Here is a 22,250-nt window from a genome sequence, read left to right on the forward strand (position 1 = left end):
ATAGAGATTAGGGAATTTCAGAATTTTTACATTCATTTTAGCAAACACATTTTGATCTATTGGCTTCTCGGTGCAGTAATGCAATGGTAATCCGTTCTGGTGCCAAAGGCTCATACCATTACAAGGAAGTTGTGAACACTAATTTCTTAGGAGGTGAGGCCAGCCCCACATGAACTTCTTTTGCATCCCTCTGGTCCACCATGATTCATAAATACTTAGACTTTTTTTTTCTCAAATGAATCATTAGATGTTAAAAACGGAACAAGAGAGTCACAAAGGGCCCCAGGCTTTTCAGTGTAAAGCATTCTCCTTCTCTAGGTTGCTATCACAGTGCAGACTGCCTGCCCGAATATGCTCAGGAGATTTAGTCAATATGGTCTGTATTGGGTTATGGAAAGGCTTTTTTTTTTTTTAATCCAAAGTGCATAGTGAGAACAAATCAAAGCATTTTTTCCTTTTCAGCAGCAGCGCGGGGCGCGGGGGCGCGAGGCCTGAGGCCGCCGCCAGCCCGGGGCTGGGGTGGGGGAAGCGGGGCGGGGAGATGGATAAACTGACCATCGTCTCAGGTTGTCTCTTTCTGGCCATTGCCAGCATCGCCAATCTCGACTGGATCAACACTGGGAGCACTCACTGTGGGGCTAGTGCGACAGTGTCAAACAATCCATGGACGAGATAGGACGTGCATCCCCCCAGAGTGGGTCACCACACTGTTTTTTATCATCATGGGAATCATTTCATTGACTGTCACATGTGGTTTACTGGTGGCTTCCCACTGGCGAAGAGAAGCTACAAAACATGCCCGATGGATAGCATTCACTGGAATGATCTTTTTCTGTATGGCTGCCCTAATATTTCCAATAGGATTTTACATCAATGAAGTCGGAGGTCAACCTTATAAGTTACCCAACGACACAGTAGTTGGGTCATCATATGTACTTTTTGTCTTGTCAATTTTCTTTACAATAGTAGGACTTCTATATGCTGGCAAAGTTTGTTTACCAGGCTGATGAATATCTAAACTGCTTGACTATTATTTTTTATTTTATTTTATTTTTAGAGGGTGGGAGGACAAAGACAAGGCATCTGAGCAGTCCTCTCATCGGAAAATGCTCAAAATAAAAATTTTAAAAAGGCTGAAGGTGTAATAGCTCAGTGGTACAGTATCCCCAGGCTTAATCCCCAGGACAAAAAAAAAAAAAAAAAAAAGTCCCTTCATGGAAACAGAGAATTTCAAATGGAATGGGCGAAGCCTCACATGACTTGGGTTAGCCCACAGCTAAAAGATTCCTAGGAGATTCAGCTGCAAAAGCTGGGAAGGGCTCTGAATGGCCCGGTTGGGTCACATGCTCACACCTTGGCCAATCAGGGTAGTCAAAGAATAATCACCTTCACTCCTTTGGACTCTAAGAAAAATGAAGATTTTTAAGTAGAGAAGGACATAATCAAATTTAGAAACCTCTACTTGTCCAGGAAGTTTAAGGTTCTAAGAAAACCAGTTAACCTTAAAGGCAGGCATATTAATATGTCAGGCATATTAATATTATTAACACTTAAGTGTCTATTCTAATGATGTTACTTTTAAAAAAATCTGCTAACATATAGGAAATACAGAAAACTGAAGTCCTTGTTAAATGATATACTACAGGGACAAAAACCCAGCTCTGTGGAAAATTTTATTAACAGCACATTTGTTTGCTTTTCTCTCAGCAAATAAATTGCAAGGAACATAACTATAAAAGGGATAAGGAGAAACCATGGATTAAGAAGCATTTGGGGCTGAGGTTGTGGCTCAGTGGTAGGGCACCTGCCTAGCACTGGGTTCAATCCTCAGCACCATATAAAAATAAATAAATAAAACAAAGATATTATTTAAAAAAGAAGAAGCATTTAAAGGCACAACCAATCACAAACTATGGAATTTAGATTTTTTTATACACGTGTGACATTCGTGAGAGAATCAGAAGTATAGATGTTAGTATTTAATGATATTAAAGAATTATTATTCTTTTAGTTATGATAATAGCATTATATGACATTTATAAATGAAATGATAGGGTACATGGGATTTGCTTCAAAATATTACATAAGAGCAGGATGGATTGGGATAGGAATGGGATAGGTCTGGCCTGGGTTGCTGGTTATTGGGGCAGGGGGAATAGGAATACTATATAATACTCTGTCTTCTTTAATGTTGTTCAAAGTTCGGCATGATAAAAAAATAAAAAGGTACAAAATCATATATTTATATTGAAACAGTCCGGCCAACACTTTTGTAAATAGTAGTTTGAGTCTATGTATGTTGGAAGCTGTGTATGAACTATGGATTTTTTTGAGCCAGTAATGCAGGGAAGCTGCTTTTCTGGAAACTCCTGGGTGAAATTCCCTGGTTAGAGAAAGATCACACTGGGGCCCTGCCTTAGCTCACAGCCCCAGGTAAAATGCAGCCATGATTTGGGTATAACCTGTCAAGCACCAAACAATCTGTTTTCCCTACTCTCATCTTGTTTTCCTAGAGAAGCTCCTTACTGATTCCCTTTGGTGTGTACCGCTATAAAGAAAGCATTCACCAGTCCACACCTCTGCAGTTACCCACTCCTTCCCCACACAGGATGTGGGCAGAATGTGTATACATAGAATTACTAAAACTTCATTTCTTTCTTTTCTTTTCTTTTCTTTTTTTTTTTTTTGGTACCAGGGTTTGAACCCTGGGGACGCTTGACCACTAAACCACATCCCCAGCCCTGTTTTGTATTTTATTTAGAAACAAGTTCTCACTGAGTTGCTTAGCACCTCGCTTTGCTGAGACTGGCTTTGAAATCATGATCCTCCTGTCTCAGCCTCTGGAGCCACTGGGATTATAAGCGTGCACCACTGCGCCCAGCTACCTACATTTCTTTCTAAAAGGAGGAAGGAAAAGAACACTCTGCGTCCCATGGGCAACTGGATTGGGGGGTTGGAAAACTGAAGGTTGGGAGCCAAGTTAGGAGGCTGTTTAGATGACCCCAAGAAAGATGACAGTATCAGGAAGGGAAAAGAAAAGATAAAGAGATACTTAGTGGAACACTGGGAACTGGAGTGGCTCACCCTGTCATCCCAGTGACTCAGGAGGCTGAGGCAGAAGGATCATAAGTTCGAGGTTAGCCTTGGCGATTTAGGGAGATCTTGTCTCAAAATAAAATTAGATAAATAATTTTTAAAAAGCAAAGCACAAGAAAGTAGAACACTGGGTATATGACACATGAGGAAATTATCATCAAGTCTTTTATGTTGGGTGCTTGGGTGTGAAGAGTGAGAGGGGTAGGCACTGGGCATGGCTAGAGCAGGTGGGTGGTGCCATCTGTTGAAATAAGGAATATCGGGAGAGAAGAAAATTTGAGGGGGAAGGTGGTGATTTCAACTGAGCATACTGTGACTCTAAGGTGCCTGTGGGACATCTAGGTAGACCTGGACAGTTGGTTAAAAGGTCTGGGAGGCTAGGTGCCGTGGCACATGCCTATAATCCCAGTGTCTGGGGAAGCTGAGAGAGGAGGATGGAAAGTTCAAGGCCAGTCTCAGCAACATGGCAAGTCCCTAAGCAACCCTGTCTCAAAGTTAAAAACAAAACAAAACAAAACAAAAAAACTTAAAAGGCTAGGGATGTAGCTCAGTGGTAAATTGCCTCTGGGTTATATCCCCAGTAGGCCCCTCCAAAATAAATAGATAAATAAAGAGGTCTGGGAGGAGGCGAGTAGACATATAAAGTTGGAACCTGTCAGTACAGAGCAGGTGACTGCGGCCATGGGGAGAATGAGGCTACCTGGGTAGGTCCTGCATAGGAGGAAGGGCTCTGGAAAAGAAAGGAAAATCTGGACCCCGAGGAAGACCAAAGGAGAAAGCAGAGACACAGAAAACGGAGCCCAGAAGACAGGCAGGAAAGGAACAGCCAGAAAACCAGGGTGAACTAGGAATGTAGGGCTGGGGCTGGCTGAGCACCTGCCTACGCACAAGGCCCTGGGTTCATCCCCAGCACCACAAATACTACTACTACTACTGCTAATACTACTACTACTGCTACTACTACTACTACTGCTACTAATAATAATAATAATGGTGATTTGAAAACAAAAAAAAATTTGTGAAAATTATAGGAAAAGGGTCAAGAGTTTAAAAAGCCACTGAACTCATACCCAGAAAGAAATGAATGCTGACCATTGGACTCAACGACAAAGACACTGTTTATGACCTTAGCGAGAGCGGCTTCCGGGCTGCTGAACAAAGCCGACTGCCTTGGGTCGGGAAGTGAATAAAAGGCATACAGATATGTCTCCCCCTCCACAGTCCCTTCTAGGGCAGGCTGCCCTGTTCCTGATCCCATGGCCATAAACAACCACAGTGTGTGGGCATGGACCCCATGGTCATGAGGCCAGTGACCAACTTGTCTCCTCCCTGGAAGAAGTTACTGGGCTAATTAGGTTCCCTCTCCCTTGGGCATCTGTCTGCTGAGTTGGGCTCAAGTCCTGAGGTGGACTGGAGCTGGACTGATTATTATGGGATGTACTAGATGACTAAGTAGAGAGAGACCACCAGAGAAAAGCAGAGAAAGAGACAATGGAGAGGAGGCCTGGGGAGAGGCGAGGGGAGGCCACGAGCCTCTGATCGCGATGGGAGGGAGGAGCTCCCTGGAAGCTTCCATGAAGACAACCGTTCTTCAGCATCTTGTTGAGATTTGCACGTGACTGCAAGTGCCGCCTTCCAAGAAACGAGCCAGCCCCGTGGGTCTCCATATCAAAGAAACTCAAGCAGCACAGGAAGGAGGAAGTAGAGGCAGTGGGTGTGGATAGCTCCGTCAAGCAGTTAGTTTTTCTTATTTTTTTTAATTTATGTAGTTTGGTTTTTGGAGCGAAGAGAGAAATGGGGCAGCAACCATGGACTGATAAGAGCCACTTAAAGAGACTGTGATGCTGCCAGAGATAAATCAAGAGAGAGGGAGGAGATGGACCCAAGAGAGCTGCACAACTGATAATGCGGGCTCTCGGAAGAGGTGGCTGGCAGATTGTCCTCAAACATTGACCCCAGTGCGTTGGGGTCTCCCTAGCAGAGTGGGTCTCCTCTCGGCTGCCTCTTCTGTTGGTCCTTCCCTGGTCAGAGAGGAGCCGCACTGACTCCTGCTCTGTCTTAATTGAGCATGTCTCTCTAATTAGGCTGACAGCAGTTGGTTTCAGTGCCTGATAAATCATGTCAGAGGAGGCATTTGACCCCTGGATGTGACGTACAGCTTCAAAGATGGAGCTGGCTGTGTTCTGTCTACTTCTAGTTGTATTCTTTTGGTATCTGTGCTCTATGATACAGTTCACTTCAAAATGACAACCTCTGGTTTAACAAATGAATTTGGGGAACAAATGGCAATTTTCATGTGTGAACATGATAGTAAACAAGGAATGAAGGATTGATGTTAGAAAATTTGCAACTTTATTTATTCTGATTCCAAAGGAAACCCATAGTATCAATCAGCTTTTCATTGCTCTGGCCAAAATACACTGAGAACAACTTAGAGAAGAAAAATGTTATTTAGGCTCATGGTTTCAGAGGTTCAGTCCACGATCAGATGGCTCCATGGCCCAGGATGAGTCAGCACATCACGGCAGAAAGGAGTGACAGAGGAAATCTGCTTGACTCATGGCAGCCAGGAAACAGAGCCAGGAGCCAGAGACAAAAACATAACCCCTGGTCCTACTTCCTCCAGCCACGCTTCACCTGCCTATAGCTACCACCCAGTCATCCACTCAAATTATTAATCCATCAAATGGATTAACCCACTGATTAGGTTTTAGCTCTCATAATATAACTACTTTACCTCAGAACTTTCCTCCATTTCCATGTGAGCTTTTTGTGAGACGTCTCATATCCAACCATAAAACCAACAGTTTTCCTTCAAAGTAAATCAAAAAAGTAGAAATTTCAAAGTCAGTGCCAGGCTTGTTGGTACATTCCTATAATCCCAGCAACTTGGAAACCTAAGGACCTCATTCAATTCCATTGAAATTGTAAGTTTCAATTACAATTCCCCTAGGGAAGGGGAATTGTAAGTTCAAGACCAGCCTCAACAACTTAGATCCTCAGCACTTAGTGAGATACTGTCTCAAAATAAAGCATGAAAAATCTCTGGGACTATAGCTCAGTGATAAAGCATCCTGGGTTCAATCCCAAGTAGAAGGAAAAAAGAAAATAAGAAAAAAGAATTTCAAAGTCCAAGTTTCTGTCTTTCATTTCCAGAGGAAAAATCTGTTTATAATTTGATGTATCTCTCAGACCTGAGTATTCACATATGATATACACAAATGGACCCATGTGACGTCTATATACTTATGGACATAAATCCTGTTAAGTTCTCTTCTAAAGTATACTTTCTCATTTAACAATACTTAAAATGGAATATGACCTGGTATAAAGTATATGTGCATAGAAAAAAGAACAAAGGGAAAATTATATAGTATTAACCATAATCCTGGGGGGTTAATATTTAGGAGAATTTTTTTTCAGCTGGGTGTGGTGGCTCATGCCTGTAATACCAGCAGCTCCAGAGGCTGAGACAGGAGCATCTTGAATTCAAAACCAGCCTCAGCAAAAGCAAGATGCTAAGCAACACAGTGAGACCCAGTCTCTAAATAAAATACAAAACAGGGCTGAGGATGTGGCTCAGTGGTTGAGTGCCCCTGAGTTCAATCCCCAGGACCAAAAAATAAAAAAGAATTTTTTTCTTTACATGTTTTCTTGCCACCTTGATTTTCTGCAATGGAAATATATATATATTACTTTGGGGTTTGGGTGGGTTTTTTTGTTTGTTTTGGGATTGAACCCAGAGGTGCTTTACCACTGAGCTATAGCCCAAGCTTATTTATTTATTTATTGAGATAGGGTCTTGCTAAGTTGCTGAGATTGGCCTTGAATTTGCAATGTTCATGCCTCAGCCTCCTGAGTTGCTGGGATAACAGGTATATTACTGGCAAGTATATTACTTTTAAAATATACATCTTAAAATATACATATATTGTACATAAATATATATGCATAATCTGTTTAATCATGTGTACATGTACACATGCATATGTATAATATATCTGTGCACATATATACCTGTACATACTTGAAAAAGAGAGACAAAACCTGAGCTACACTGGCGAGTTTCTCATTTGAACCATTGTTTCTGTTCTGTTAACGTTGATGTCACTATAGAATTCCATCAAGATCCGAGGTGACGTGCGGGCCCCAGGCCTCAGAAACCAAGTGTCCTCTCCATGTTGCTGCACAGGGCTGGTGACCTCATTCACACTCCATTGACACACACCATCTTGCAAGAAGAGTCCCCACAGCAGGTGGCAGTGATTCAAGGTGGTGGTGGTGGGGGTTGTGTCACAGACTCAAGTGACCCTGCTAAATAAACCAAGGATTAACACTTGTGAGTCAGAAAGAGAAGGAATGTGAGTCAGCAGTGTATGGATTCAGATGATCACAGTTACAACTAAAGCACGACACGAAACAAATTTTAAAACACATTGGTCCACACACTGAAAAGTCCGGGGGGCGAGGGTATCTGTGATGGTTCGGGTATGGTTTGTGTTCCAAAGGCTGACAAGCTGGAAGCTTGGTCCCCAGAGTGGCAACGTTGAGAGATGGTGGAACCACACTCAGAGGTGCGGCCCACTGCAAGGTATTCAGGTCATGGGGCACAGCCCTCGATCTCAGAAGAGATTAATACTGGTCTTGCACAGTGAGTTAGCTATCATGGGTTGTTATAAAGTGAGGCCATCCTACACACTTTGCCCTTTTGCATGTGACCACTTTCCTTTCTGCTCCTCCATCCTGTTGTTGTGACAGCTAGAGAGCCCTTGCCAGAGACTGTAGCAATGGGACTGACTGATCTTAGACTTTCAGCCTTCAAAACTGTGAGCTAAATAAGCCTCATTATTTCATAAGGTCCCCATCCTCCTGTGTTTTGTTACAGAAACAGAAAACGGACTAAAACAATATTCTACAGATCTGGTTGAATCCAGCAGTTCAAATCATATTGTGAGGACACAGTCTCCCTCTCTCCCTCTCTCAACTGAGTTCTCTGGTTGACTTTATTTGGGGGCAGGCTTTCTTTGCATGGTGACTGCTGAAAGCTCTGGAATATTCTACCAGATGAAGAGTTCCAGAGAAAGACAGTTTCCCACATCTCTAGCAAAATCACAGAGCTGAAGATGGTCTAGGGAGGGGAGGGTACAGCCCCATCTGAGCCATCTGGAGGAGGATCAGAGGTTTCTCAAAGCAAAGCTGAGGTTCCTCTGTTAACAGAAGAGGGACACCAAGCTGGCAATGATCAAGTGCCCATATTGATCAGGCTTACTCTGAGATCGGCCATCACCTGTGGCGAAGTCACCTCACCTCTCTGGACGTTGATATCCACACCCAATAGAGAATAAGTCTACACCAAATACCTCCAAAGTCCTTTAGAAAAAAGAAAGAAAAGAAAAAGCCCGTAGTGATGATGCTATAAGATACAGAACCCGAGGGACCAAGGGAAATAATCTGGAAAGAAATGGCCTGAAACATAACAGCTAAGAAAGTGTCCACCCAGGCAGGGTATCGGCTGCTGAGCTCTGGCCATCTGTCAGGCCAGGTGTCTGATCTTCTCAGGCAGCGGGGGGTCAGGCAAGGACAGATACAGATGGGTGCCTCCGTATCCCACAAGCTTGAACTCTGGGCTAAAATCCGTCCTCCTGCCCATATGCATGCTGCTGTAGTCTCCACCTTGACCTCCGATTTGGCCCCCGTGAAGACAAGAGTCAAGGGCAAGACAGGGTCCTGCCTAATGTATTTATGTGTGTAACATGCCACTTCCCTGATCAATAGATTTCAGGAGCTCCCTCTTACCAATCACATTTGGCAAAAGGCTTCACCTTGAGCTTCAAGGACAAAATAACCCCCGTGAAACCTGGCAGGCATATTCCCCACCGCTATTTTGCATGTGCTTTATGCTCCAGCTATTCAGACAGCTCCCTATTAGAATGTCCCCGATCAGGGACCTGTGCTTACCTCTTCCCTTTTCATCAGTGCTACTAGATAGAACCTAAGCAATCTGTGGGAGGGAGGGCGGGGAGGGAGTCTTGCTCGTGGAGTAGCATCTGCTGCTAGCATAGTGCCTGGCATAGAGTAGGCACTCAACAATCACCACTGAGTAAAATAAAATGGGCTGGGGATGCAGCTCAGTGGAAGAGTGCTGCTGACCTAGTATGCTCAAGGCCCTGGGTCCATCCCCAGCACCACCACCAAAAAAAAAAAAAAAAAAATCTGACTATATCATACTTTCTCCCTGACAGGATTTTGTTCATCAGAACTGTTTCCCACAAGATCCTCTTTCAATTCTGCAATCTCTCCTCACACCACCGCCCCCCAGTCCTGTGAACTGCTCCTAAAGCCCCAATTACATCTGCATCTTATTAGACAATCATGATCTGCCGCGCAGGACCCAGCAACCACTGGAATGAGCAGCTTATCATTTAATTCCACTCACCCACCCCTCCCCTGCCTCCACAGAGGGGTGCTCTTTGCAGACAAAGGATAAGTCTTATCCATCTCCACATCTGGGACTGATACTCTCTATTTCTTTGCAACAACTGAAATAATGTCTGCCCCATAGTAGGTGTCCAAGACACCTGTATAGTGTCTGAAGTACTTTGGGCTGAAGTATCAGGCAGAGAGTAGAGACAGGAACCAAATATTAGTCCTATCATCTCTCAATCTGGAAACTGTCCTTAGACCATGAGATGCTCTATGACTGGTGGTGCCTGGTGGCGTCTCCATGGCAACGGAGGAAGGTGCAGCAGTTCTCTAGGAGGGTCCCTCCCAAGCGGACCAGAGTGCGCTCACCACCCCTTTGCCTGCCTTTACTCGTCTTTGCCAAATCAAACCATGTACCCAAGGTCCAGGTGGATCTCACAGAGGATCTCTCAGGAGCCAAAGAAACGTGGCACTCACACAACTCCCCTGCACTGGCCCTAATGGAGAGGTCCTGGAACAAGGCCTCCAGAAAGAGGGCGCCCACAAACATGCTCCTTCTGTCCCCGTTTCTGCCCATCTGCCCTCTCTGCCCTCTTCCTCCTCAACCGCTCTCCTGCAACTAGACCGGATGCCCTACCCTTTTTCTCTTCATGGCTCACCCTTCACCCAAACCCCGGGGATTTTTTTTTTTGTTTTGCCTGCTTACTCTATCAGCTCCTGAAAAATGTGGCCTAAAATCTCCCACTATTATTGTCCACTCCCCTTTTTATTTGTGTCCATGTTGTCATGCATTTTAAGTTATTTTATCAGGTGCCAGACAACACACACGGAAAAATTACAGATAGAATTTGTGAATCCGAATGATGAAAAGCTTTAGCCTTGCTTCTGACAAGCAGTTTAGGGTCTGGCAGATGTCATTAATCCAGTGGTTTTCAACCAGAGGGGATTAGTGGGCACCTGGCACACCACTGGAATCCCAGCTACTTGAGAGGCTGAGGCAGGAGAGCATTACAAGGTTGAGGTCAGCCAGGGCAATTTAGCAAGACCCTGATTCAAAATGAAAACCAAAAAAAAAAAAAAAGGGGGGACATTTGGCCCTGTCTGAATGCGGTTTGGGTCGTCAAAACATGGGGAAAGGAATATGCTAGTGGCATCTAGTGGCTAGAGACCAGGGATGCTGCTAAATATCCTACAATGTGAAGGACAGTTCACAACAGAATTTTCTGTTCTCTGATGTCACTAGCAGTAGCACCAAGGAGGAAAAATCTGGCCTTAAGCCAATCAAACATTATGCTGATTGTAGCCTGGGCTTCTTTCTCTCTCTATTTTCACCCCCCACTCCTTTGGTGCTGCACTTGAAAAGTCCCAGCTGAAAGCCTGAGGTCATTACTTGCTCTTCCTCTTAGGTGGCCTTGAACTCCAATTGTTCTGCTGGAAGCTTCTCTGACTCTTGAGGTGGGCAAATGCCTCGAAGTGAAAGCTCTGCTAACCCTTCTCCCCAGGGTCTTGGCCCTTAAATCCTCACCACTTGGCAGCTCACCTTCAAACACATCTTGCATATTCTGCAGGCTTTTCTAGCAGTTCTTGATAGAAAGGTTCATCTTCCAGTCTGCCTTGAGGGATGCTGCCCCTCTCCACTGAAGGAAGAGGTTGCCGGTCAGTGCATTCTTGAACCTCTCAAGTGCAGGCTTGGGGCCCTACCATGACATCGATGGAACTTCTCCTCTGCCCAGTCTTTGCCCTTCTGCTTGGAGAGGAGCAGGGCATGTCCCAAGAGGATGAGTGTTGATGGTACACCCATTTCCCATAATTACTGCCTGCACCAAGAGCTGTGTGTGTGTGTGTGTGTGTGTGTGTGTGTGTATGTATGTGTGTGTGTGTGTGGGGGGGTCCTCTCCAGTTACCTAAGAATCAAATACACCCAGTCTTTAATTTTTCCTTTCTTATACAAAGGGGAAATTGTGCAGTCTCGTTCCAGAAATCCTATTTTTCCCTGAGAACATTATTCAATCCCACTCCTTAGGAAAGAATAAGGCTGACATTAAAATGCTGACAACATGTGCCTAGTTCCCCAGAGTCTGGTTTACTTTACTGGAAAACCAGCAAAGTATTGCCGGAGCCCAGTCTCAAGTGGGTGTGGTCAGCTTCCATTATTAGAATAGAATTCTAATCAGTTTGCAAATTAGATTATTTCTGATTCACAAACCTCCCCAATTTCAGAAAATGGGGTGCCTCATTTGTTCATGGAATGGAAAAGTGAAGGAATGCACCTCTGGGTTCTAACCAGCTGGGATAAACCCCTGACTAGAGCAGCACAGTTGGAGGCTTGGGTCCTCGGCTGGGTTTTCCGGCAAAGCCTTGGTCTTTGCTAAAGCATCACTGTGTTATAAGAAATATAAAATAATGAAAGAAGGCATTCTTCAGGTGATTCCTTCTAAAATGGAGTCACCCTCCCAGGAATGGCTTCCTGAGAAAGCGGGAAAGGAATTTTCTGGGCTGGGGTGAACAAAGAAGGCGCAATCACGATGCGCCTCCTACTGGTCAGAGAGGGGAAGTCCCTCCGCTCGGAGATTAATGACTGACAGGGGGTTGTTTACTGAGAACCAGAGAAATAAAGCGAATTTCATGAATCCCCGAGGAAGCGGCTTGAGTTCCTAGGGAAGCTGAAATGAAGAGCTCAGATCGAAGGACTCCAGAGCCCAGTCAAACAGCCACAGTTTACCAAGGCCACAGAGAGCTTTAATCTGTAGTTGTAAATCAACCCTCCTGAAGATTTCAAGCCACCAAACAGCCTAGGTAAAGCCTTGTAAAAAGCTATCTATTTTTTTTTTTTAAAGATGAGTTTCTCATTCCAGTGGATCATCAAAAATATAATATGTATCCAAAGTCAACCATTTTTATTTTATACCAGTCATTCTATACCAATTATTTTGGGGACCCAGTGTTTGCTCATGCACACGATTGCCCACCCTCTCTAAGGTCTCCTTTCTGTCCTTCTAACTTGAAACCTTATCCTTTTTTTTTTTAATAACTTTCTTTCTTCACAATTGGTATTCTTTCTATTTACTTTTTTTTAAGAGAGAGAGAGAGAGAGTTTTAATATTTATTTTTTAGTTTTCGGCGGACACAACATCTTTGTTGGTATGTGGTGCTGAGGATCGAACCTGGGCCACACGCTTGAGCCACATCCCCATCCCGGAAACTTTATCCTTAAAACTGTTCACACAAGGGACTGGGTTTGTAACTCAGTGGTAGAGCGCTTGCCTCACACACACACAGGAGGCCCTGGGTTCGATCCTCAGCACTACAAAAATAAATTAAAAAAAATATAGATATTGGGTCATCTACCAAAAAAAGAAAAAAGAAAAAAGAAAGAAAGAAACCCAAAACTGTCCATACAAACAGTTGCAGTGGCGCACACCTGTAATCCCAGTGTCTTGAGGCAGGAGGATTACAAATTCAAGGCTAATCTGGGCAATTTAGCAAGAACTAAAATAAAAAATGAAAAAGGCCAGGAATGTAGCTCAATATCAAAAGGAAAGAGAAAGAAAGAAAGAAAGAAAGGAAAGAAAACTTGTCCATGTAATGATTATAAAATATCATTTTATTTTTAAACTATACTTCTGATATCTTTATCGCTAATGTGAAATACAATGAACAAAACATAAAAATGGAGGGTTAGGATATAGCTCGGAGGTGGAGCACTTGCCTAGCACCACAAGGCCCTGGGTTTGATGCTGAGCATGGAAGAAAAGACATGAAAATGGAAGAGTTACCATGTTTTTAGTAGTTTTAAATCCTGAGGTGTGTGTATGTGTGTGTGTGTGCGCGCGCGCGCGCGCATATAATATATATAATATAAATTATCTCTATATATTATCTTTTTTGTCAGAAAGAGTTTGTGACCCAATAATTAGTCAAAATAATCTCCCCACATTTTTCTTGTCATTGGGCACCTACTGTCAACTGCTTCTGTCAAAGGGTGGAGACAAAGTCGTCTTAGGACTTCCATTATTCAGACAAGAGCCGTTGTGTGATTCTTTTAGTTGTGAAAACATTGGACAAGTAGATACTCGTTGCTCTGAGTAGAAAGTGGCATAAAATTTTTAACAGGTTGATGAAGCTCAGCGTTCCCAAGGCCTCTTGACAAGCAAAGCTGGTTGCCAGGGAGAAGGGAGATAAACAGTTCAGAAGCTCCTGGGGCAAAGTCTCAGGATCCCAGCCTTTGTTCTCTGAATTCCAAGAAAGGAGAACTTATAGGAATGGAAGAAAGATCATCACCAACAGCCCCAAGGGAAACTGCAAGGGAAGTCTGGACCGGAGAGCAGGGGTGTGGTCTTGGGGTGGGAGAGGACAGGGGTTAATGGGAGTTCATGGGAGGACATACCTGAAGCCCACAGATAAAGGTTAGTTGGCTGCATTCAGCTGTATTCTGTACAGTTGGCCAGGCTCTGGACAGTTGAAGGTGTTCTGTTATGGACCTCCTTTGTGTCATACCTGGGAGGAAAAGCAAAGTCAGTGTGCATCCGGAGGGGGCTTCTCCCGGCCCTTCCTGGGTTTTCCATTTGTCAATTACCAAGGATTTGCAAGCTCCTCTGTTAGCAGAACGCATTCTACACACTCTCTACCCTCTCTCAGCAGCCATACTCTAGACTAAGTAAAGTTTTTATTTGCTTGTACTCATAGGTGTGCGAGTTTGCAATCCGATGAACCGGAAAGGTTGTATTCATTACGCCTGGCTCAAGTCTGCGCCTCAGTCTTCCTGGGGAGTAGATGCTGGTTCCAGCGTATGGCATGGCCGAGGAAGAAGTTCTGGGTTCAACTGCCCAATGTACCATTGTGGTCCAAAAGAGCTTTGAACTGGAGCCTGGAATGTGGCCGCAGATGGTGGCCTAAGGGATCCAGACCTGGTCTCTGAACACCTTCACCTGTACAGAGCCTGAGCCTGCGTACAGAAAGACAAGAAGGAAAGAAGGGCCGGATTTCAACTGCAACACTGAGTGCTTCCACAGCGCTGCTGGTGGACAAACCTCTCTCTGGCTGGCACCTGCAGCAGGATTGACTCCCACTGACCTGACAGAGTGAGCTCTGGGTCCTTGGACAACTCAGGGAGGAAGGAAGAGGTCTTCAGGTGGAGGCACTAGACTTCTTGCTAATAAGGACATGTAGGAGTTCTAGCAATTCACTAGAATAATTAGAGGCCCTGACTATATGTGTTGATTGAAGCATATCAAACTAGCTACCAGTTCTCTTGCCTCATTTAGAGTCCCAGAAATTCCGTTCATATATATTTATCCCAGAGAAGCAAAAACACATGCCCATCCAAAAACATGAAAGTTCATAGCAGCATTATTCACAGTAGCCAAAAGGTGAAAGCAACCTACATCACCTACCAACCGAAGGATGGCTAAATAAACTATAGTGTAATATACAATAGATATTATTCAACAGTCAAAACAAAGGAGGGACTGACACATTTTACAATATATATGAACCTTGAAATTGAGAGTTAAACGAAAGAAGCCAATCACAGATGTATTACAATCAGATGTGTTACACGAGTCATTTATTTATTTCCTTTGTATACTCCTTTGTATGCTTTAAGGTAATTTGACATTGATTAATCACATATCGGGTTTTGCAATAGACCTTCAAGTCAGGTATCTGAATGTTAAGCCCAGAGAAGTAAATTGTTGGATATTTGTTTAGATGGGTATAGTATTTTGCTTTCTTAGGATAACGCAGTGCTTAGCCATGACCTTGTGAACCTTGGTTTAGATTAAAATGATCTTTCTGTTTAACTGCTCTGATATCTGACTATCTTCTCTAGTTTCGGCAACTCAGCATAAACAATATTTTAAATTTTGGGGGTAGATTTTCCTTTTGTGGGAATAGATCAGTCTGACCTGTTGTGAGGCTTTTTAAAATTATTATTAATACTTAAAACAGTTACTTGAAAGACATCATCACTAATAATTTTAGGAAGTAGGGGATAGATGTATTTATCCCTGACCTGTTCGTTGCTGAACCACAACACAGAATTTTCACTACTTATTGGTGGACAGTTAATAATTTTTTCCTGAAAGAACAATAAATACCCAGAATAGGCAAATCTGTAGATAGAAAATAGATTAGCAGTTGTCCAGGGGCTGGAGGTAAAGGGTAGTTTACCTGGATGAACTCATTTTGAGGGTGATAAAAATGTTCTATTATTGTGGTGAAGATTTCAGAATTCTGTGAAATGCTATCAACCACTGAATCGTATACTTTACCACTACTATTATTATTGTTATTATTATTATTTATCACTGAGCTATATTTGCAGTCCTTTTTTATTATTTATTTTGAGACAAGGCCTCAATAAGTGCTGATACTGGCCTTGAATTTGTGATCCTCCTGCCTCAGCCTCCAGAGTTGCTGGGATTACAGGTGTGCACCACCACAACTGGCAAATCATACTCTTTAAATGGTTCATTGTGTGGTAGGTGAACTGTATCTCCATAGGATTGATGTTTTAAAAATATACATTTTTATATGAGGATGAGACAGAACTGTGGAAAACCAAGATAAAAGGTATCTATATAAAGAAAGACCACTGCAGCCACGTGGAGCCGGTATAAGTAGAAGGTCCCCATACAGATGCTTTCTCCAGGGAGAGACTGTCTGAAGGAGGAAGGCAACAAGAAGTTCAGCTGAGGTGGTGTGATCGCACAGCTACCAAAGCAGTCACCACTGTCTCTAAAGATTTTTCTATGACCTTCCGGAATGCTCTGCCTCACACAGCTGCAAGCAGGCTAAAACACACCTTTATCCTCCAGAACAGAATAAACCAACATCAACTGCCTTCGAACCTGAGAGCTAGCTGCAGTGGTCCCTGGAGTCCCATGCTGCAGTGGTCCTCTGAAGCTAAGCCGTTCCTGGAGGCTGGAGCTCGTGGAGAGCCAGTGTGGACATTCCTGGAGCTTGCCCACGATGATTTCCACAGGACTGATTCCAACCTAGTCCTTTCTGCTGGAAGTTTGTCTGGGCACGGGTGCTGTGATATTATCACACCCTTCCTGTCACAGTTGGAGAGGGGCGGGAGGCACAGGGCATCGGGGTTCTGTGAGGCTGAGCCTATGTGCCTTTAAGGCCCTCTGCCCTCTCTGGCCAGCCCAAACCTGCCACCTGAGGTCAAATGTCCTTAAATCGGAAATGTGTAAAGGGCAGCGTTGGTCCTTGTTTTTAGGATTGGACTGTCCTTCTCAGTCCCCTTTCCATGTACATAATGTTGAGGGGCCTGGGGGGTGACCCCATGTCGGGCCCCCACTATCAGGCATCAATAGTTGGTGCTTGCAGCCCCTATTTCTATATCGCGTTGTGGAAGCTGCACGGCTTCCTGCTCTCCCTTTGCTGAAGTTGAGGCCAGTGATGGCCACCCTGAGTGCCTGCCCAGTGGCATTCTGTGCCCTGGTCCCACATCCCAGTTACCAGTGGACAGAGAAGTGCAGATTCAGGAAGAGCTGGAGGGCCGGGCTCTGGCGGAACACTGGCCCCTCAGGTTGTGCCCTTCTCAGCTCCTGCTCCCTTCCAGGGCTGGCTGGGTGTTCCTGGGCTCCACGGCTCAGAGATCATGGCCATAAACCCCACTGACGCAGGTCCTTTAAAGGGGTCTTCTGTGTCCTACCTGCACCATGCTGTAAAGAGATGTTCTCCAGGAGCTGGGGCTGTGGCTCCACGTAGAGGGCTTGCTAAACATGTGTGAGGCACTGGGTCTGATCCTCAGCACCACATTCAAAAAATAAATAAAATAAAGGTATTGTGTCCATCTGCAAACTAAAAGAAAGAAAAGATGTTGTCTGGATGCGAGCAGGGAGGTAGCAGAGATGGGTAGCAATGGCAGGGAGAGAAGAAATGAAGTCTGGTCGCCTCTCACCCGAACTCTGTCTGGACACCAGCTTGAGGTAGGAAGTAGAAGGACCAAGACCTTGGGTTTTGTTTTTTGTTTTTTTCTGCCCCCATTTTCCTGGTCACTGTGTCATGTGAGGAGAGAATGGTAGCCACAACACTCTTAGTCATTGAATATTTTGGGAAGTTATTGTCCTCAAGATTAAATGTGGAGCTAGGGACTCATATTGTCACAGTTAACTAAGGCAAAAACGGAAGCCTTAAAAGTTGCAAATGCCTAAGGTCATAGGTTATTGAGAAGTCCACTCTTCCTCCACCTTTAAACCCCCTGGGATGAATGAGGATGCCCAGCCAAGACAAGTGTGAGATCTGAAACATTTCACTGACAGAGGTCCCATCCTGGAGGCCACCAGCTGAACAAGAGAGTGGGGGCTAGGGACTTGGAACTTGATGCTCCAGGGAGCTGTTAGCAAGAGCCTTGGGTGGGGGTGGGGAATTAAAAGGGTTTCAGCAAGATGGAGGGAGGGGAGCTGGGAGCCACGCTCCCTCTGCCTGCTGCCATTTCGCCACCTCAAGTTGGGTGGTCAAAGTCCAGGAAACCCAAGTCACAGTCCTCGCCCTCAACACTCATGGGGCAGAGGAAAGGCCAGGAGCAAGTGGAGACAGAGCTAAATATTTACAGCACAGTGGGTCTTGGAACTTGCTCATTGGCAGCCCCAAGGCCAAATCTGGCCTGCAGATGGGTTTTGTTGGGTCTGCCTGGTTTTTAAAAAAACATTTTAAAATATTTTTTAAAAAGGAGAGATTTCACAGGAACAGATTTCTGGCCTTTCTTGAAAAGTAGAAAACTTACGACACAGGGTGCGTGTCCTGCCGGCTGGGGCTGGGCATCAGCCCCTGTTCCACCCCCACCTGTGGCAGCTGGCTCTGTCACTCCTCTACCTGGGTGGCCTCTGTGCCTCTGAGATGGCACCCATGGAAGGCTTGTTCTGCAGAGCAGACTCAGCAGTCGGGGACTGAAGGAATCTTGGGATTTGAATTCTAGGTGCCTTGGGCTGGGGATGTGGCTCAAGTGGTAGTGCGCTCGCCTGGCATGCGTGCGGCCTGGGTTCGATCCTCAGCACCACATACAAAGATGTTGTGTCCGCCAAAAAATAAATATTAAAAAAGTTCTCTCTCTCTTAAAAAAAAAAAAAAAAAAGAATTCTAGGTGCCTGGAGGGCATCAGACAAGCTCTCCCCTTCCTGGGTGCCCTGGAGGCAACTGAGCGCATAAGGTTGGTGCTCAGGGAACCACAAACAAAGATCCAGAGGTGACTGGGGTCTGACAGGAGGAAGCTGGGGAACTCTTGGGAACATGAGGAACATGGCTGGCTTCTGCTGCCCTCTTCTGTGATCTTGTCCCTCACCCTGCTCAGCATCCTTCCCTGGGGCTTATGTAGCTCTTCTTGGTTCCCACTAGGTTGGTGTTTTGTTTTGTGTTTGATTTGGTTTGGTACCAAAGGGCTTGGGTTGTGGCTCAGTGATAGAGTGCTTGCCCTGGCACATGTGAGGCACTGGGTTCAATCCTCAGCACCACATAAAAACAAATAAACAAAATAAAAGTATCTAAAAAAAAAATCTTGGTACCAGGAAATGAACCCCGGTACCCTTAACTACTGAGCCACATCCCCATGTTTTTTGTTTTATTTTGAGACAAGGTTTCACTAAGTAGCTGAGGCTGACTTTAAACTTGCAATCCTCTGGCCTCAGCCTCCAGAGCAGCTGGGATTACAGGCATGCGCCACTGCATCTGGTGCCCCTTAGTTCTTACTGGGCAGCGCTGGACCACAGCTTAAGAGGATCAAGAAAGCAGAGACACACCCAAGCATGCACACACATAACTAGAGAGATTTAATCTTTAATTAAAAAAAAAAAAGCACAACGTGTAACATGGGAGTTTCAGATCCTCCTTATGCTTCTCCTGTGGATTAATACATTTTTGGATTGAATTATGTGTGGGGGAGGCACCACAATTTTTTTCCACGTTCAGGGCCTTGAAGGGCTAAATCCAGCCCTGCTCTCCCCCTTCACGCTCAGCAGGGAGGATGTGGCCCACAGAGGGAGAGACTCAGGAAGGGCCCTGTGACCGCAAAGGGTGTGTGTGCCTGCTGGGGCTTTCTGTATGGCCAGAAAGCCCAAAACATGCTGCAACACGGAAAGAAAGGTATTTGCCCGAGTGACTAAGACATGTTCCAGCATTTTCCCACAGGCTCCTGCACATCCCAAAATAACTGCAGCCCTGGATCCTGTCCGTTGGCATCGGATCACATTTGTATAAGGTTACAGAGCAGAGAGAGGAAGGCCGCACTAGCACGGGGGTTTGCAGGAATGCACAGCCCACAGTGGAGTCCCAGGCCGGGCTTCCTGGCTGGCTGGAGGAGAAATACCAAGGACAGAGACCACACAGTAACAGGAGTGCACTTGGCAGAATCCCGAGAGCACCCAGACCAGGTGGAGAAGCCCACCTTTCACAGATGGTGGGGGGGGGGCAGGGAAGAGGCCTGGAGGGAGGAGATTACAGAGGAAGCTGGAGGGAGCGCTGGCCCTAACTTCCATCTTCTGAAGAAACATCTGTTTAGTCTTGGAATCATAAGATCTTGAACCAAAGGGACTATTTTCCTCCTTTTTTGGGGTGGTGGTGGGGATAGAACCCACACATGCTAAACAGGGGTCCACCACTGAGCTATATTCCCAGCCCCTCAAAGGGACTTTAAAGAGCCCACTGGGAATCCAGGGCACCCATGTCCCCAAGTCTGGACAACACGGTGGGAATAAGGTGTCAGGACAGACGTGCCGTCTCTCGGGGCACTTACAGTCTTGCCAAGGAAATGACAGACATTTAAGCAGCGAGAGAACAATGGAGGCTGGCAAACAGGCCAAAGGGCACTGGGCATTTTGGCAAATTCTGAAAGGGAACAGAAGGTCCAAACAAGGAAGGGGTTTGCAAGATCTCATGGGGGGCAAAATCTGGAAGGAGGGAGGGCATCAGGTAACACTGGAGGGAATGGGCTGGAGGAAGGGGTCGGCATTGAGGGGAGAAGAAGAGGGCACAGCAGAAAGCTTGGCAACCAAGCCCAGCGATCCAGGCTGCATGTGGCTTTAAGTGTAGACACCACCACTTATGGATGCTCAACTTAGAACAGGTTACATCCCAAGAAACCTATCACATTGAAAAGACCATGAAGAGCTGGGCATGGTGGCCCATGCCTGTAATCCCAGCGGCTCAGGAGGCTAAGGCAGGAGGTTCATGAGTTCAAAGCCAACCTCAGCCAGGCGCAGAGCAACTCATTGAGATCCTGTGTCTAAATCAAATATAAAATAGGGCTAGGGAGGTGGCTTAGTGTCAAGTGCCCAAGTTCAATCCCTGGCACCCCCCAGCAAAAAAAGAAGACCACATATTGAAAATGCATCTGCCACACCTGACCTACCAGACACAGCACAACGCACTGTGCAGCAGCAGTGGTGTCCCTCAGCGGGGAGCTGCCACTCGCTGCCCTGCCCGGCAGCAGGTGTGATGTCCGTATCACCAATTACTAGCTCAGGAAAAGATCAGAACTGAAGTGTGGTGTCTCCTTGAACATGTATCACTTTTGGACCATCCTAAGTCAAAGAAAGTTGAAAGTTGGGGGCCATCTGTAGTAACCCAAAGTCATTTGCTTCATGTGTTAGAACCCTGTGGGATTTTCAAATAGATGTAAAGATGCTCTCTAGGCTTGGAAGAGGTAAGAGGTTATTCTCACCTTTCTGTGGTACTTTAATAGTCCTGGCCCTCCTGGCCACTGCAGCCCACTGGGCACTAAGGATTACAGAGCACTCTGGTGAGACTAAGGTGGCCTTCGATGCCTTGTGGATCGGGACTCAAATCCAGTCCCTGCTCCTGGGTGTGAAATGAGCACATCACTTCCTGTTTCTCACCTGTTAAATGGGGGTGATAATAAGTCAACTCTTGTCTTCTGCCAGACCCCACTTTCAGTTCTTTGCATTTCTGAATTCATTCAATCATTTCTCTCCGTTTTACAAATGAGGAATCCAAGAAGAAAATGGGTCTGAAACTTCTCTCTCAAAGATTATCATACATGAAGCTGTGGTTCGAGCCCAGTTCTGATTCGTTTGTGCTCTTAACTGCTTCTCTAAAAGGTACTTGGATGGTTAAGCAAGGCCAAACTCCCTGACCATTGGTAGATTCTCAGCAGGTTTTGGCCCCCAATTCTACAGAGGCCAAAACATGTACATGAGTAGGAGCCTTTCTGGCAGCTGTACCCAGCCCTCACACAGGCCCAAGGAACACCAACTCTGGCAAGTGACCTGGCTCTGGATACCCATGCTTTCTCTGTCTTGGACAACTGAAGGTACTCTAGCTACTTACGATGCTTAGTGATGAAAATGCTATCAGTCTACTAGTTGAGGAGGCTTAACTAGCATTCAAAGTCCATTGAGAATAGATGCCCAGGTCCCAAAAAAGAAGTGGTCACACAGTCTTTGGTTCATTTTAAAAATAGTCTGGGAGTTTTCTTTTCCTACTTACAAGTTCAAGTTTCTAGAATCAGTGGCATGTCAGCTTGCCCTCCCCAAATGAGTTCACTCAGGAATGCTGGCAGACTCTCGTCAGGGTGACTTCAACCTTCCTCAGCAAGCTGAGTGGCAAGTACAGCAGTGTGTATTTTTGTGTGGCATCGTCAGGCACCGATATTAAACTCAGTACAGTCATGAGAAATTCAGCTCAAGGACTCTAAAGTCAGTGTGCTCGTTTGAGTTCCAAGGGCTCAGGCCTTTCTCTCCCTTTTCAAAAAATCTAGCACATCT

The 22,250-nt window shown here is 45.3% G+C and overlaps 1 long non-coding RNA gene and 1 pseudogene across 1 annotated transcript; one reads left to right on the plus strand and one right to left on the minus strand.

Annotated features, from left to right (window-relative positions):
* The first annotated feature begins 541 nt into the window (after positions 1-541).
* Positions 542-2,221, plus strand: LOC101978074 (uncharacterized protein C16orf52 homolog B pseudogene; annotated as a pseudogene).
* An 11,143-nt stretch (positions 2,222-13,364) lies between these two features.
* On the minus strand, positions 13,365-14,589 carry LOC144375390 (uncharacterized). Its single transcript, XR_013435137.1, has 3 exons — positions 14,096-14,589; positions 13,907-14,016; positions 13,365-13,751 (listed from the first exon to the last, which is right to left on the minus strand). It is a non-coding gene; the product is annotated as an uncharacterized LOC144375390 (long non-coding RNA).
* Between the last annotated feature and the right edge of the window lie 7,661 nt (positions 14,590-22,250).

Source organism: Ictidomys tridecemlineatus, chromosome 1 (assembly GCF_052094955.1).
Source record: "Ictidomys tridecemlineatus isolate mIctTri1 chromosome 1, mIctTri1.hap1, whole genome shotgun sequence".
NCBI classification, from domain to species: Eukaryota; Metazoa; Chordata; class Mammalia; order Rodentia; family Sciuridae; genus Ictidomys; species Ictidomys tridecemlineatus.